This window comes from Thalassophryne amazonica, chromosome 5, assembly GCF_902500255.1.
Source record: "Thalassophryne amazonica chromosome 5, fThaAma1.1, whole genome shotgun sequence".
NCBI lineage: Eukaryota > Metazoa > Chordata > Actinopteri > Batrachoidiformes > Batrachoididae > Thalassophryne > Thalassophryne amazonica.
In genome coordinates, this window is record NC_047107.1 from 36,218,629 (window position 1) to 36,229,847 (window position 11,219).

An 11,219-nucleotide genomic window follows, 5' to 3' on the forward strand; every position below is an offset into this window, starting at 1 on the left:
CACAGAATGGAAAAATGGGATGGATTTGGGATGGAAATAATGTGTTAAGAGATAAAATGATCTCATGATGAAGTTAGATGTTGAGATGAAGGAAAAAAAATCTTAAATGAGCCACTTGTGAGAGACTTTTTGTTGCTGAAGGACAGTGGGAACCTGAATTCATTACGCCAGTTTTGTACATGGAATTGTTCCGTTTGAGTGAGGTGTCTTAATGTCAGCGTGTGATTCCATTTTCAGCTGAGAAAGTACCAAACGGTGGAGCAATGTGAGTGAGGAAGGGACATAGGAGCGACTGTAGATCAGAGGAAATGACAAGTAGGTGGATAAGCCAGAGAGGTGAAATGGGGAGCAGCTCGACTCGCTCATGTGCAGGTTGTCATAATGGCACTCTTGGTGTTGATGGATAAACCCGGCAGAGGAAAAATGGATTAACGAGCAAGTTGTGCAGTAATCTGTCAATCCTGCCTCCTGCCATTAAACCAGATTATTTGATTCCAGTATTTGCTGCTGAATAGACCCTGATCATGGTTTTACTATTTCAGTCTTTCTCTGCAACGTTTCCTCCAGCTGATCAAGTCGTTATTGACAAGCAGTTTGGGAACCCTCAGGACTGATGACATTTTAATCCTCTAACTCTCACGTGATGGCATAAGATTTGAGCCACATTGTAGTTAGCCGTACCAAAGCCCCTGACAGTCTGTGATGATTTAATCCAACCTGGTCTCACGGCAAGTCGTGTTTCAGCAGCACGAAATATACATTAATCTATTGGTTTCGTGATATTGTGATGAAAAGCGCAACAAAGTTGCCTCAAGCAGCTTCACACAAGTAAGGTCTAACCTTACCAACCCCTAGAGGAAGCACACAGGTGACAGTGGTAAGGAAAAACTCCCTCTGATTATATTAAGGAAGAAACCTCAAGCAGACCAGACTCAAAGGGGTGACCTTAACCCACTGCTTAGGTCATTCTAACATAAAAGGATTACAATACAGAACAGAACACAACAACAATTGACAAGACTCCATGCAGGCGTCCAGTCCACCGTCAGGGAGGGCGGGGGTAGAGGGAGGGCTCATCAATATTTACATAAGTCCCTTTGGCTGCTCCCTTGTTTTCAATTAGGGTCGCCACAGCAGAGGTGGGCCTGCATGTTGATTTGGCACATATTTTACACTGGATACCCTTCTTGATGCAATGTCATGTTACACGGAGAATTATGGCAGGGGTGGGGTTTGAACCAGGAACTTTCAGCACTGAAACCAAGTGCACTAACCGCTTGGCCAACATCCTTGTCTATCTCTGTCTTATGGATTAATAATTATTACAATGCAAAATGAATCATTTCTTTATTTTTGCATGTTAATAATTACAGTGCAAATGTATGGAACAGATAAGATATTAATTGTCTATTTAAAAGCAAGATAAAATCTCTGCAAAAGGGTCACCTTATGTTTAAATATCCTCAAACTGTAGTTTAAACAGACACATCACCTCTTTTTTCAAACCCTTAATTTTAACTATTTTACTGCATTTGTGAAAATTCCCATCTGTAAAGTCTAAATCAATCAATTCAAATTAACAGAAAAATAACCCCATTATTTTAACAGTGTCATGCTGTAATTTTCACTGTATTGTACAGTTTTTGGTATTACGTTTTTTTTCTCACAGTTTTTTTATGTCATCATTTTACAGGATTTCCCTGTTAATTTCACAGACTTGACTTTTTTTTTCGTGTGGAGTAATAACTCTCCCCTGACCCAGAGGGGACAGAGGACCATGGTCTTAGAAACTTATCCTCATCCCAGTCTCTCCTCCACACTCGGCCTCAATCCTGCCCAGACAGTTTTGATGAAGTTACCGGTTTCGATGTCTGTGATTGGAGAAACTTATGCAAATTTTGTCTGTCACACCAATAGTTATAGAGATTCATGGAGGAGCTGAGAATTAAGAAGATGTGAAATTTCATCTGCAGTTGGTCATAATGCACATAGGAGAATGGTGCAGCAGACAATGGATGGTCTATGCTCAGTGTCTCTGTTCACAGCCAGACACCTATAACTCCAACCAGTGCCATCTTGGCACCAAGAACAGTGCCAAGATGATGTCGTTGTGTCTGGCTGCTCGTCTGCTGCTCTCCAGTCTGTTTGTTATTTTATTGTTTTTAACTTATGTTGTTTTTGAACCAGAGTCACTGCGGGTGTATGATCGCCAGACGCTGCTGGATCTCCAGCCCCCGGTTCGGGGTGCGGTGCGGTTATCGGTGGGTCGACAGAACTTCTGTCCCCATTTTTATCGGAGGTACCGGCTTTTTTGTGCCGGGCTCCTGCGCTGCCTTTCGGCCGAAAGCGCGGTTGTTGCCGCGGAAGATGAAGTGGCCGACTGATGAAGCTGAAGCATTGTTTGGCTTGCTGTTTGGTGTCTGGATGAGCTGTGCACAGAACTTTGGCGGGATCTGTGCTGCCCCGGCGCCTTGTGTGTTCATCTCTAGTTTGTCAACTAGTGCAGATAACATTTTGATTATTGGTGACTTTAACATTCATATAAATAAGCCCTTTGATCCCCTTAGCAAATCATTCATGCAAATTGTGGATGCACTGGGATTCCAGCAATGCATTCAGGACCCAACACATATTAGTGGAAATACCCTGGATCTGGTTCTTGCACATGGGTTTGCTGTCACAAATATCAACATCTTGACTCTTGCATCTATAGTCTCATAACACTCACTTATCAGGTTTACATTTACGCTGCCACGTTTAGTGGAACAACAACCTTGTCTACTACTGTGGCGTCGTATTAAACCCTCAACTATGGCTCAGCTTGAGGCTAGACTAGCTGATATTTTAGCTTAGAGTCTGGAGAATGCTAAATCAGTAAACAGCCTTGCGGATAGTTTAAATTTAACGCTTAAAACCACACTTGATAAGATTGCGCCTCCTCTTTTAAGGCCACGCCCTCCCAAGCCACAGTCACCTTGATTCAATGGTTACTTGCGTGACCTCAGGCAGAAGGCTAGAGGTTTGGAATGGAAATGGCCTAGTTCCAAATTAGAGGTGTTCTGTTTTGTGTGGCAGGATGCTATTTTAGATTATAAGCATGCCCTACTGGCCACAAAGCGGGCCTATTACTCTGATTTGATCAGTAAAAACAAACATAACTCAAAGTTTTTGTTTGACACGGTAGCATTTCTTATTCACTGGCAGCCACCTGTTAGTCATTCTCCCTTTTCAGCGCAGGATTTCTTGGATTATTTCGAGAAGAATATAGAAGATATTAGGCTGAGCATATCTCAGCACGCCTTGGCCCAGCCATTAAGCCCTGCTATGGAGGTGGGTGCTACCACTGAGGTGTTACCTAGATTTACAGAATTTAATAGTACTTCATTAGGCGTGCTGATGAAACTCGTGGCGTCTACAAAAAGCACAACCTGTTTGTTTGATCGTATACCAACAAAACTATTTAAGGACCTGTGGCCCACTCTTGGGCCGACTGTGCTGGAAATGATCAATCTGTCATTAACCTCTGGATCTGTTCCAAAATGTTTTTAATCTGCAGTGATTAAACCATTACTTAAGAACTCGAATCTTGACCCTAATGTATTGAAAAATTACAGGCCGATATCAAATCTATCATTCTGTTCCAAAATTTTAGAAAAGGTGGTTTCACAGCAGCTTGTAGACCACCTCACTGAAAATGATCTTTTTGAGCCGCTGCAGTCTGCTTTTAGGAAATATCACTCCACAGAGACAGCGCTCACTAAAGTAGTGTATGATCTTCTGCGAGCCATGGACTCAGACACCACTATGGTTTTGGTGTTGTTAGATCTCAGTGCTGCGTTTGATACTGTGGATCATCATATTTTGCTTGATAGGTTGGAGAATGTTTTTGGGATTACTGGAAGTGCCCTTGCCTGGTTGACGTCATATCTGTCCAGTCGTTCTCAATGTGTTTTGTATAATAACACTACCTCTAACGTTAGTGAAATGAGATTTGGGGTTCCACAGGGATCCGTTTTAGGCCCCTTACTTTTCTCTCTGTATGTAGCACCCCTTGGGCATATACTGCAGAGTTTTGGGATTGCCTTTCATTGTTACGCTGATGATACTCAGTTGTACATGCTGATAACTGTGGGAAATCTCACTCCCATAAAATCCCTGGAGGACTGTCTTCTATCAGTGAGAAGTTGGATGTCTATTAACTTCCTACTTTTAAACTTTGATAAGATTGAAATGATGGTTCTTGGTCCAGCAAGACATCAGCATCAGTTTGAACCACTGGTGCTCGGCCTGGGTTCGTGCGTCATACATCATATGGACAAAATGAGGAACCTTGGGGTAATTTTTGATCCCATGCTGTCTTTTGACCTCCACATCAGGGATGTTACTAGGACTGCTTTTTTCTATCTGCAAAATATAACGAGGACCTGCCTCATCCTGTCTATGGCTGATGCTGAGACCCTGATTCATGCTTTTGTTTATTCTAGACTAGAATATTGTAATGTTCTATTTTCAGGGTTACCGCAGTCCAGCATTAGGGGTCTTCAGCTGGTTCAGAACGCTGCTGCCAGACTGTTGACACATAGCAGAAGGTCTGAACATATCACACCCATTTTGGCATCCTTGCACTGGCTCTCTGTGAGAGCAGAGTTTAAGGTTTTGTTATTGACTTATAATGTTGTTCATGGACTGGCGCCATCTTATCTGGCTGATCTGGTGGAACTTTACGTGCTGGCCTGGGCTTTGCGGTCGCAGGATGTGGGACGTCTCTGTGTTCCCTGGGTGAAGAAGTCAGCAGTTCAAAGAGCCTTTTCTCATCGTGCATCCACCCTGTGTAACAGTCTTCCTGCGACCGTGAGGCAGTCAGAGTCTGTGGACATTTTTAAGTCAAGACTGAAAATCCATTTTTATTCTCTTTCTTATTCTTTCTTTCTTATTCGTTTTTATTTTTTTAATCTGTTTTATTATTTTACTTCTGCTTTTAATTATGTATTTGAAATTTTTTATTCATTTTTAATTATTTATTTAAATTTTATGTTGTATTGTTTCGTGTAAGGTTCCTTGAGACGGCTTTTGCTATGATTTGGCACATTATAAGCTAATTAAATTAATTAATTAACAACCAACAGGCCCCAGTGGTTTTATTCGATAAACAATATGTGGAAGCCATCTTTTACAGCTGAGCAAATAACATACTTAAAACAGCTACAAACAAGTAAAAGAGCTACAGTCACCCGTCAGGCCTAGACTCCAGCCAGGACTAGCCATTAGGCTAACATTACAACAACTTCTTAACCTCTTGGCCTCCTCTGTCACTGGTGAGTTGCATACAAGATGCCACCTAAAAGAAATAAGGAGACTGAACAGAAAAAGAAGTCACTTAACTTCATGTCTGAAGAAATGGCAACAATTTCTCAACAGAAAGTGATTGTGGACCTAATGGGAGAGATTAAAAACCTCAAATGACAAAATGAGGAAATGGATAAGAAAATTCTAACTTAGAATCGTGAGTGACAGATCTGGAACAATACTCCAGAATGAATGATGTGATAATCAGTGGATTGGAAGCCACACAGTGCACACATGCAAAGGCTACAGCAAAGCAAACTGGGGACCCACCGGAGCAAGAACAGTTCTCCTTAGAACAAGAAGTTATTGCCTTCTTTTGCAGCAAGGGTATAAAGATATAAAGTAAGGATTAAGAGGGATGCCACTCTCTTCCAAGGAAAAATAAAAATGTAAAACCTGCAATTAATTATCTGCTTCATTAATAGTAAACAAAAGAAAGAACTACTTAAACAGGGAAGAAAGCTGAAAGGGACTAATGTCTATGTAAATGAACACCTAATAGAAAAAACATGCAAACATTGCAAGACAGGCATGACTACTGAGAAAACAGAAGAAAATCAGTCAACATGGACATCCAATTGTAAGGGATACATTAAAGTGAATGAGACTCCGGAACAGGCAAAAACTCTAGTACTCAGGGATCAGAACTTGAAATATATGTGATGTCTTTGTCCATAAGACAGTCTTAATAGTCTAAAAATGTGGTGCTATGGATGACATTTAGCCAAGGAAGTATCATGAACGATGTATGATGGTTTAAATATTACAACCAACATGGCTATAGATCACAGTGTATTGCAGTATGGACATGACATTTACACAGAGAAAATTTCTTTAACTATCTGATGAATGACTAGTTATTGCACAGATGGTCAATTTAACATGAAGATAAAGACATAAAATACCATAACAAAGATTCACTATAATAGTAAAAGTCTAAATCACAAATGTTCAGATTTTTTTTTGTTTGTTTTATATTTAGTTATTCCTTGTATCTAATCATCAATTGACAAGCATGTTTTTGTTGTATGTAATTTATGAATTACTCAGGAATATTTATCTATGGGAAACAATGATTTAAGGGAAAATAGAATACATGACTTTGACATAGCTTTAGACCCTGAGAGCCACCTCTGGAATAATATTGGTAATACTTGTAAATGTTAGAGTGATGGTGAATTTATTTATTTATTTTATTATAAATTTTAATTCAAGAGATGGTGTATCTTTTATTCATATTAACATCACTATTTATGCAAATTTCAAGTCTTTATGCAGATATTTATGCAAATTTCTATTCAAGATTACTCAAGTTCACTTAATTATCAATTTAAAATAATTGCTCTTTCTGAAATTTGGCTTTGTGAGGACAAAGGAGCAGATTTGGAAATTTAAGGACATAGTCTGTATCATATAAACCGTCCAGGAAAGAGAGGAGGCGACGTTTTGTATGTTGATAATAAATTGAAATGCAAACCACTTGACTCAATGTGTATTTCTATAGACTGAATCATGGAAAATGTGACAGTTGTTATTGAGATGCTGAAAATCAGGAATTTGTATTTACAGAGCACAAGGCTGTAATGTGAATGCTTTTAGGGACAATTTTGAAAGTTTTCTGAACACACAAAATAGCCAGAAGATGATTTTAATAGGTGGAGACTTTAACATTGATTTTTTTTTCTTAGATACATTATTTGCACTGTCCCTTTTCCCTTGATTTGTCATCCAAGCAGGATCACAACGTCTTGTGCCACATTAATTGACAATATCATTACAAATGATACAGAGCACATTGCTCGAAGTGACCGATAAATGACATCAGTGATCATCTGCCTGTTTTTACTTTTCTTGATCTGCAGCCAACAAAATATGAGATCTTAAATTAGCCCACATACTTCAGAGTCAGAAATGAGAAAACAATTCATGAATTCAGAAGTGAACTTTTAAAGTAAGGCTGGTCTAGAGTTTATGTGGCTGATGTGAATGAAGCTTGCAAATCTTTTATAAACAAGCATTTGAGCGACCGCTGTCCTGGACGCTGACCGAGGCAAGCTGTCCTTTCTGCTATGAGTGGTAGCTGACCTTTTGCCACCACCAAGTAATCTAAAAATATGGGAGAAAGAGGAAGACCCATCATGCAAACAATGTGCCGCAACATTTTGTACACTGAACCACATCTTAACAGGATGTCCAAAAGCATTGGCAGAAGGCTGTTGTAGATGGAGATATGATCGAGTTCTGGCAGAAATTGCTAAACAGGTGGAAGTACAGAGACTCAGAGGACACAACAGCAGGTCAACCCCCTGTTGCTGCCATCAATTCCCAACACCAAGGTAACCAGGCTCTCAGAATAAAGTCTCGTCTTTTCGCAAGATGTGGCAGCAACCTTACTTCGTGCTGACATGGTATTGATATCCAGGAACACAAAGACCATCTTAGTAGCAGAACTTATCATGCCTTGGGAAGACAGGCTGACTATTTCATACCAACTGAAAAATGCCACGTACCAGGACTTGATTGGCGAGGCTCTCACCAAAGGATGGCATGCAGCCATTTTTCCAATCGATGTTGGCTGCTGAGGTTTCCGAGCAGCATAATTGCACCTTTGACTGCAGACAACAGGGTTAGAGTCAAAGCAGTTCAAGAAGGGAAGCTGCCATGGTAGCTGAAACCAGCTCAAGATGGTTATGGTTGAAGAGAGCCCACAGTTGGAACCCTTCTGCACGTGAAGGCTGTCCATTCTTTGCTGCCCCACTCAGGTGAAATGTACAGGTTAATGGCCCCTTCACACATAACACAAAGTTGGGCGACAGAAGCAGAAATCGGCCGAAAAACAGCAAAAACATTCTACCTGCTGTCGGGAGGGACACATGGTCAGACAAGTGTGAACAATATGTGGCATGCATGTGCACGAACAGTGCGAGCACCTGGAACGTGTGACACCACATCACGCTGCTGCTGTTGGGAAAAAAACAAAAAACAACAACAAAAAAAAACATACAGCAAAAAAACAAACAACCAAAAACAATAAAAACCCCACAGCAATTTCTAATAGTTAATCCCTCTTATCGAGTGGACAATACAAGTATGATCCTTCTGTTCCTCTCTATATGACCCATGGTCATAGACATACAGTCATCAAATGAGTTGAATGAAGTAGTGCACTCTTATCATGTCCACATCTCCAAGCTCTGCGTGTCTAGCCAGCTCCGCATGCCCAGCGAGTGGCACGCCGAAGGACACTGTGTCATGTGGACCTGACATGGGTGATGTGACAGTCAGATCGCCAGCTGAGTGTACACATGATCAGACAGTCCTTTTCACATGGCACAGCATGCCGATGTGCGCACTGACGTGGTCGCTTCAGCCTGTTGCCAAGGTGATATGTGTTTTTATGTATTTCCACGTGAGGACAGCATTCAGACGCACGCGTCTCATGGTGGAGTGTTGGAATGTGATGTCCTTTATAACACGGTATGTGTTCTCCAGCTGTGACTCGCGAATACACAGAGCCCAACAGCACCTGCTGGAGCGGATACGCCCGCCTTACTGAACGAACTCAGCTCAAAGAAAAAAGATCTCACTCTCTGTTCCTTTGTTATGTGATTATTTATTTTATATATTTGTTTTGTAGTTGTGTATGTAGTTATTATTATATATCTTTATTTAATTGTCCTGTTCTCTGTGTTTTTAATTTAACATGTGTGTACTGAGTCGCTGTCAGCTGGGCCTGATAAGAGCATGAGAGCCTGCACACACACGTGCATTGTGTGTGGCTCATGTTGTTGATGGCGTGACATATGTCCTCCAGTTGAGTTGCGAGGACACAGCGATCAACTGTTCCAGCTGGATCCATTCAGATGCACGCTGTGCTGGACAGTGATCGCACTGCAGCCATCAGTCGCACTGGACAATGTTTGATCCTGGCATGGGGATGACGATGACGACACACTCTTCGTGACATCTGTGTTGCAGGGGTGGGGGGGCGGTGCAACACACTCGCACGGCAAATGTGTTGGGGGGGTTCATGACAAGTGTGTTGCTTGGTAATGGGACACTAGTGGGGCACTGAGAAAATGTGCTGCCATTCGCAAAGCCAGGTCAACAGTGGTCGCCTGCTCTCTACTCTCATGCTGGCAGCGCGAATGGCTCCACCTTTTCTAAGTGCTGTGCGAGTGGTGTTGGATGTTCATGGGTGGCACCTGTACTCCAGCTGACTCTGGCCGAGAGTGGGTCGAATGGTCATTCATCTGGCATTCGATGACATTTGGCCGCTGGTGTGAAGGCTGCCTAGATGGCATCATTCAGCCACAGTTCAACATGGACGATTTCGTACAGCTGCTTGGCCGTGGCACAATATGTCCGACCTGTGTACGACATGCTGTTCAAATGCTGAGACCACGATCAGATAGCAGTGTGACCTCATCATGCTTGCCATTCGAATGGGTTTCTGGCACGAGCTGCACGTGAATATAAAGTGCATGTGCCATGTCCGAATGAGTGTGGCGACTGCTGTATGAGGTGTTCGCGTGCTCCTCCTTTGTATGCCATTCTGCCTCAGTCATGTTAAATGGTAAATGGACTGTATTTATATAGTACCTTTCCATCTGCATCAGACACTCAAAGCCAGTGGTGGGCACAGTTCCATTAATCTGTGAACCGATAATTATCTAAGCTAATGTTTTCATTATTAGATTAGCTTTTCAGATAAATTTGAAAACCATCAGCGGACTAATTATCTTCCAATAAATTTTGGTCTGATAAATCTAATAACCTATTTTTGCAGGAGTGGTGAACAAAGCTTAACAGTTACAAACATTTATGAAGTCAGAAAGATTTGAGTACCTACTGGTTAAATGTTTTGTAGCAGATGCCCAGCTCTATCCTCTGCAAACAGAGAAGAGCTGGTTGCAGAAAAAACTGCTCTATCCTCTACAGACAAAGGAGAACTGGTCACAGAAAAGAAAAGCTCATTTCTTTTGAACCCATATGGATGTGCTGGCAATATCACCCAAGTCATCCAAAGGCATACAGTTTTAACTTATGGCTAAAATTTTAACCAACTAATTTCGGACAAGTTATTTAAATTAACGTCACGTCTGAAGTTTTATAAAGTGAAAATATCAGATATGTTTTAGTTTTAAAATAATGCACTAATTTTGAAGGTTTTAGTGTGGACATTGTGTCTCCACAAAGTACATTATGGGTAACCTCAGTACATTCATGACAGAAGAAATGCATTTGAGATGCTCTGATCAGGCTCCACACGGACAACAGCATTAAACCCTTTGTATATTGACTGTGTGCACTCGGTGATCCATCACAAGCTGACAGTGCCGTGCATAAAAAAAAACACATCACATCCAGATGGATGACAATCCGTTTGAAAAAAATTTCACTTTGCAGCATGTAGACTCAAGGATCAGATGTGGTTTGGCTCAGAATTTCATCCAGTACAGGTGGAAGTGGAATCACATGAGCTCACCTTGTGTTCCAATAGAAATCGATGGTTCCAACACATCACATAAACAAACCTCCCCTTCTGTATTGTTTTTTTCTTTTTTCCTTTGGTTTTCTCTGTGCAGCTCTACATTTAGGCGATGAGGTGTGACTGAAGTTATTATGAGGGCTGCAAACGAACGATTTGATTTTCGGTTCATTTTAAAATCAAACACAGTTTAACACGCACAAAAGAGCAATTTTGCAGACAAACGGACAAACACAAACTGAAAAGTTGGAATCACCGATGTCAAAATAACTGTAAGCCACGGAAGAAATAAAATCAGCAAAAAAAAAAAAACAAAACACCTAGGAGAGTCGAATTGGCCTGGTGGCTTTCAGGTTGATAAATATATATATATATATATATA